This window comes from Diadema setosum, chromosome 1, assembly GCF_964275005.1.
Source record: "Diadema setosum chromosome 1, eeDiaSeto1, whole genome shotgun sequence".
NCBI classification, from domain to species: Eukaryota; Metazoa; Echinodermata; class Echinoidea; order Diadematoida; family Diadematidae; genus Diadema; species Diadema setosum.
In genome coordinates this window covers 29,300,099-29,307,114 of record NC_092685.1, presented here as the reverse complement: position 1 = coordinate 29,307,114, position 7,016 = coordinate 29,300,099, and positions in this window count along the sequence as shown.

Sequence of the window (7,016 nt, the reverse complement as noted above, 5' to 3'; positions counted from 1 at the left end):
GTGTCATGCCCACATTGTCAAGCTCTGCAAGCTCCACGATCAGATACAGATTTTGAAGGGGTGTCACAGCTGCCAACCTGGATAGTCCTTCTGATTCTGCACAATTCTGAAGAAGAAGACATCAATTTGCGCCGGTGACAGGTGCCACACAGTTTTCTTGTGATTGTATTGTGGATTGCCACCGGCCACCCCACTCGCATTCAAGCGTGTGCATTTTTATTTCGCGAATCTTGGCCCTCGAGATACCAGTACGCTGTGGCCTGTACTTTATCGAACGAAAAAGAAGATTTCCGCGAAATTTAATGCACGCGAACATTGTTCGTTTGACAGTTGTCATCAAACTTTGCTGTCATACTTATACAGTAACCAAAAAGTATAGAAGCGCCCTCCGTGCACTTTTATGACCGCATTGTGATTGATCGGGGATTGATAGGACAGCGAAATGTCGTTTATATGGAGGATTTAGATTACAAAAATTAGTCGGCCCAGGGCAATAACATGTAATCATTCGTTATACAGTATATAATTTCATCAACATAATAAGTAGGATATAGACCTATGTTGAGGGTACCATTCTCCCTGACTTCTGAAAGAGGTAACTTTAAGCCAAGTGACGCGAGCAGTATGTCGATTCTCTTAATTTTCATTATACATCGTTGTCCTATAGTGACATAATGAATCGTTGATAATCAATACGGCCGTATAGCTAGACGATGGCGGTACAGAAATTCTTCAAATTCAAACTTTCGTATCGAGTTGTCTGATTTTTCATCGATCTTCCCTGATGTGTTTTCCTATAATTATATTTCTACATTCGCTCAGTCCAATTGAAGGCAGTAAATTTTCATTTAATGGCTGAAAATATTATATTAACGTCATACGCCATTGTGGATCACAATTCCGGCTACGTCCTGGCAATATGGTATACAGACACAACGCAGACACACATACACAAGGATATAATCAATCATATTGTTATATACGAACATTCTTAAATCCTGTCGATGCTTTGTATTTCTCAAAAACACTATAAATGCTAGAATGAAACATACACTGCAACATATATCAGTATTTTTTTTTTAACCCCAAAGATTGATCTAAGATGAGGAGATTGATGAGGCACATATTGACCGAAAAGGGATAATGTCAGACTCCACAATTCAAAAAAAAAAAAAAAGAAGAGAAAATGGCAAAGGAATTATTGTGACAGAGACACAGAATGACGATTTATTGGTATCACAGATGTAGGCCTATGACGCGATAAAACGGAGGTAGAGTATCAATCTGCACATAGTGAAATGTCCACAAAACACACACTGAATTCGTAAAGGGAAGATCATAACTTATCAAGACACAAACATTAACATCGGTAATAAAGTAATTTCCTTGAATGACATGATATCACAATTTATAAGATTGTCATAGAAATCCATGATTTAGGATAAAATACAATGTACCTTGTACTATAAGCAGCTCACTCAACACAGCCTCATTATAATATTTATGGTTACTTTAAGGAAGTTTCGGGGAAAACTACGATTTGACCCACTGTCGTGACTTGAATCATTCTTAACCCTAACTGTGCAAAGTAAAATATCAAAGACACAAATGTGATTGCCGTTGACGTTGTTTGTTGGTTTGTTTGTTTGTATGCGTGTGTATGTGTGTGCGCGCGTGCATGTGTGTGTTGAATTCCCAGCCAAAAGGATTTCCATGTGTGTGGCCGTTTTTTGTTTGTTTGTTTCTTTCTTTCTTTGTTTGTTTGTTCAGATCATTTTTTATTCTTAATTCATCAACACCCCCATTTCCGTCGAGTACATAACACACTAAAAAATAAAATAACAGAATTTCAGTGAAACAGCATGATCAAAACTGCTTTAAACCCAAACATCAAATAAATGCGTCCTGTAATATACACAGGATATACATTATACAAAAATATACTCAGAAACATGAACAAAGAATTGCTTTTTTGAGTGACAAAGTATTCCTCCCTCCCTCCTATGTAAGCTCTTATCTCATCCACATTCACTCTTTCCTCTCCAATCCTCCTTTCCATGCCCCCTCCTAAAAGAATAGTGGCAATCGAATGCGATAAATCAAACTAAATAGCATATACATTGTACCTCTGTATGCTGGACCACGATAATCATCTTTCGACACATTATGTTCATTGTATCACATCACCATTGGGTATATCTTTAATTCTGTTCGTGCACTTTGGTTCGTTCTTTGGTAATCATATCGAGGTGTTTTTTGTGTTTTTTTTTTTTTTTTGTCTTTGTTAGAAGGCAAGGTATATAGCATTACATAATGAAACTAGAAATGTCGCTATGGCGACTGGTATGCCTCCGCCATAATGCATGGTTCCCCTAATAGGTCTATAGTACCTACAATGTCTTGACAATGTGTGATGAGTTTCACATAATTGGCAAAATATTAAAATGACAGGTTTGTCACAAATAAGTTAAATGTTTACTTTCCTTGAACTAGGTTTAATTGGATGGATGGCTATACTGCCAAAGAGCGCAGGTATTTGGGGATTTTAGGATTTGTACCTCAATTTTAACCCTTTTTAATAAGTCTATGCATTGATTAACTTTGCAGGTATGGAGAAAAAGTGTAATTTCACATGCAATCAAATAGTATTTTTTTTTTTGCATTTTAACTTGGCCTTTGACCCTGGACCTTTGACCATATGACCCTAAAATTCCCAAGAGAATCACTGTCAGGTATATTTATGCATTATAGATACTATACATTGTATGTACTATCATAAGTTTCATAATGATACCTCGAGCCACTTTCGCGATATGGACGAAGAGATGAAATTTAGCACTTTCACTTGACCTTTGACCTTTGGGCAACAAACTTCCCAGAGAATCTCTATTGGGTTATACATGTATATATCAAGTTTCAAGAAAAATCTGGCAAGTATTGCATTTAGATATGAGAAAAAAATGAAATTTTGAAGAGTTGACCTTGACCTTTGACGCATGACCCCCACATTCCTTAGATGATAACTGATAGTCAGTATATGCATATGTACTAAGTTCCATGAAGATAGCTTGAACCATTTCCAAGATATGGAGAAAAAAATGACATTTTAACATTTTCACTTGACCTCTGACATTTGACTTTTGACCTCGTGACTCAAAACTCTCTCTGGAGAATCTTTATTTTGGTATTACATGTATACACAAAGTTTCAAGAAAAAACCTCCAGGCATTGCATAGATATGGGGGAAATAGTGAAATTTTGAGCATTTGACCTTGACCTTTTGACCTTTGACCTTGAGCATGTGCACCCAAAAGTTACAGTAATAGGCTCAACTTCGCCCACTCATGCATATACATACCAAGGCTCATTAAGATACCTTAAACGGTTTTTTAATTTACGCTGTACACAAAATTCATTACGGACAGACGGAAGGACGGACGGACGGGAGGATGGACGGACGGAAGGGCGGACAACCCGAAGACATAATGCCTCCGGCGTCACTTCGTGGCGGAGGCATAATTATTATGTGGCCTGAAATTTCTATACTGCATACGCATAATGAAGCAATAAATTCCCCGCACAGTCATGATCGTATTATCCATGAACCACAGTCAGAAGCACGTGGTTCCAATACCTGATTTTTGTCATATCGGTCATCGATCTCTTATACCGTAATCATCAAGTGCAGTCTCCAGCCACACTGACTGGTCTGGTTGAAATAGCAACTTCTGCCTTGGTGACTGACTGATGGGTGGTGAGTGAGTATTGACTTAGTGTAACATAATAACTATGTAATGTCATGAAAAGTTAAAATCAATTTACCGAATATACATTCATACAGACTATCATTGATTTCTAATTTGCCCACTGTACAAATTCACAAGCACTATTGAAACAATTATTTCAGCATATATAGTGATTATAATAATAAGACATATAACATCTATGTTGCAACATGAACAACATCCGATATACAGATAACATCGCATAATCACACAATAAGAAGATTGCGTTTACCACGTCATAGGCAAGCACCAATAATATTAAAGGAAAAGTGAAAACTATCAATATGACTGTAGCAATTAGTTTCTTATTGCATAGAACACGATTTTAATATGACACTTGAATAAAAGTATACATAGAGCAACGCAGTCCAGTGTATAAGACGACAGTCTTCTCCAATGCTTCTCCAAAGAAGGTTATGGCATTACGACGTATTTTAAACCTTATCTATAGATACGTCCTTTCCCCCTTCTGCTGAGCCAGAGCGCACAATCTTCGTTAACCTTTTGTGTGCCACGTTCATATGTCTATGGTATTGTACTTAGTGTGTAAAATTTGTGCACGTTTGACTCATTAGCACAGAGGTTAAACAGCTGGTCATCCTCATTTCATAAATATGCAAACATAGCGATGGTAAATATATTACACTTCAGAGCTCAAAGATTGTTATGTTGAAGTGCTTACACACTAAATTTTGAATGGACTTTTCTTGACAATATGTTCGGTTGACACAGTAAACTGTTGTACTCCGTCAAATCAACCCACATTGATCCGTGAGGTGGATATTTTCGGAGCGTCTCTCATTAATGCATACATATGAATTAGTACGCGCCCCACAGTCGGACTCAAAATGATTATCTTTATAGTTATCATGATATTTATACACTGCTACCGTCATTCATCATTACTGCATTATTCGTCACTCTAATTGTCAAATCTTTTTTTTTTTCTAAGAGTATGCCCTGCATTACGCTTCTGCTGCTTGAATGCTTGAATTTCAAGAATGAGGAAGGATTTAATCTGTAATTGCATGTATGCCATAGACAAAGGAGACACAGTAAAACTACTTTAAGTACATTGTATATACAACAATCTATGTTTCAACCACACAAAACCACGCATAGAAGACAGCTGTTCTATCACTACAGCTGTATATTTAGTATTGCCTATTATTTCGAAACACCTACACAACAAACAGTTTCACCATTGTATATTGCACGGCCTGTCGTCACCATCCCTGACTCAGCACACAGGGGTAAGATATTCCCCACATCCTGCCAAAATCATGAGCTCCTAAAAGTGTTGCAATTTCGCATCTTGAAAATGCATTGCTATAAGCATAAAACAATACTGCTTACACGTTGAACAACAGAGAGAGAGAGAACAAAAAAAAAAAAAAAAAGACCGAGCGGGGGGGGGGGGGGGGAATAAAAAAGAACAGACATCCCCTCAACGTTTTCGAAATTTCAGCATTATTGTTTGCCTTGATTCAACTATAGAAGAAATTATGCTCCCTTAACAAATCTGACTCATCCATAAAAAACGTATAAAAATAAATGCTATCAATTTCGATCAGAATGACGTTATATAGATGTGGTATGAGCAACGCACTTTCGTGAATGGACATGCTGTTATTTTCGTCTGCCCATAACAATTATGACAGGCAAAGAAATCTTACTTCTATACTTTAACAATTAATGCCTGACGGGAGATAGCAATGTAAGTGGCGTCAAAGTTAGATAAAATTAGTTAGGTTGCTGAAAGTGTCTCGTTACCTATGGAGGAGGAAAAAAAGTATTAAAGGCAAGAAAATATATGTATCTCCGCGTATTGGCAGTACTAGAAATAGCAATGATAATGTCACAACAGAGATATGCATTAAATGCCAATCTTGATTTTAATTTAAAATCCGAATTTTCGGGGGTCCTCCCCCTTCGTCAGGGATGACAGTGCGAATGAATCTTCACAGTGATATTAACATATTAAAATTCATTCGCACTGTCATCCCTGAAGAAGGGGGAGGACCCCCGAATATTCGGATTTTTAATTAAAATCAAGATTGGTATTTAATGCATTCCTCTGTTGTGACATTATTATTGCTATATGTGTATACAGTATATCCTTATATTTGAGAAACATAATGGAACCAAAGAAACCATTTTTCTTTTTGTTATAGAAGGTAGGCCTACCTATAGAGTGCCATTTTTTATTTATATCGCCTTGTCAATGAAGAGAACATAAGGTCTATTGTAAGAGTCAGGTTTAAATTTCAATCAAAGCCATTTTCATTCACGTTTGTCATGAATGAGCGCAAATAACGTGAGATTAATTGAGTCGTCTGAAATTTTGGTGATATTATTTTTTTTTGTGTTATCATCTGTTTTTATATAATGATGACCGATATGGTAAAATTGTATTGTAGAAAATGATGCCATGATAATTGACTTCGAGAAACACGTGTTATAATAAGCCTCTGATATCAAAAAATAATTGTTTGATATCGGGTTTATAAACAAGGTATATTGAGCATGCAAAGTAGATTATCAAGCATACTAATGAAAAATGAGGTATGATCAGCAATTTCTACTCACAGTTCATAATAATGTGTTGATGAATAGTTCATTTAAGAAAATCAAGTAGGACTACTCATTAAAGGGGAAGTCCAGGCCATTTTCATAATTTCACATCACGTAGTACATAAATCGATAGCTCCATGTTTAGATTTGTGGAATAAATTTTTTCCTTGAGCAGAATACTAGTACTCTGAAAAACTCAAACAATAACTGGCCAAGGATGATGACATATATTATAGCAGCTTTACCATACGAATTGGGCATGACTGGGGGCTCACTATAAGAATGCATGCATGCAAGAAGGTTCACATATTTCAGAAAAATAGCAGTGCAATTCCATTATGCATGTACAATACCACCTTCTTAACAAGGTCACCCGTGTACAATCTATGTATGTTTTCTTCTTCTTCTTTTTTGTTCTACTCCCTTGAGCCCCCACCCATCCATTCTTACGGATTATTGACGCTGCTATAATATGTCATCATCCTTGCATGCCCATAGTGATGATAAGTTATGAGTTTTTTTCTCTTTCCTTATCCCAATCACTGTAAGTTCTGATCAAAACTCTGTAACCAGTTTAACCAATTTAAAATTGTTCTAAATAAAAGCAAAGTCTGAAAATCAGCCGGAGTTTTCCTTTAAGTTATATTAAGACACTCT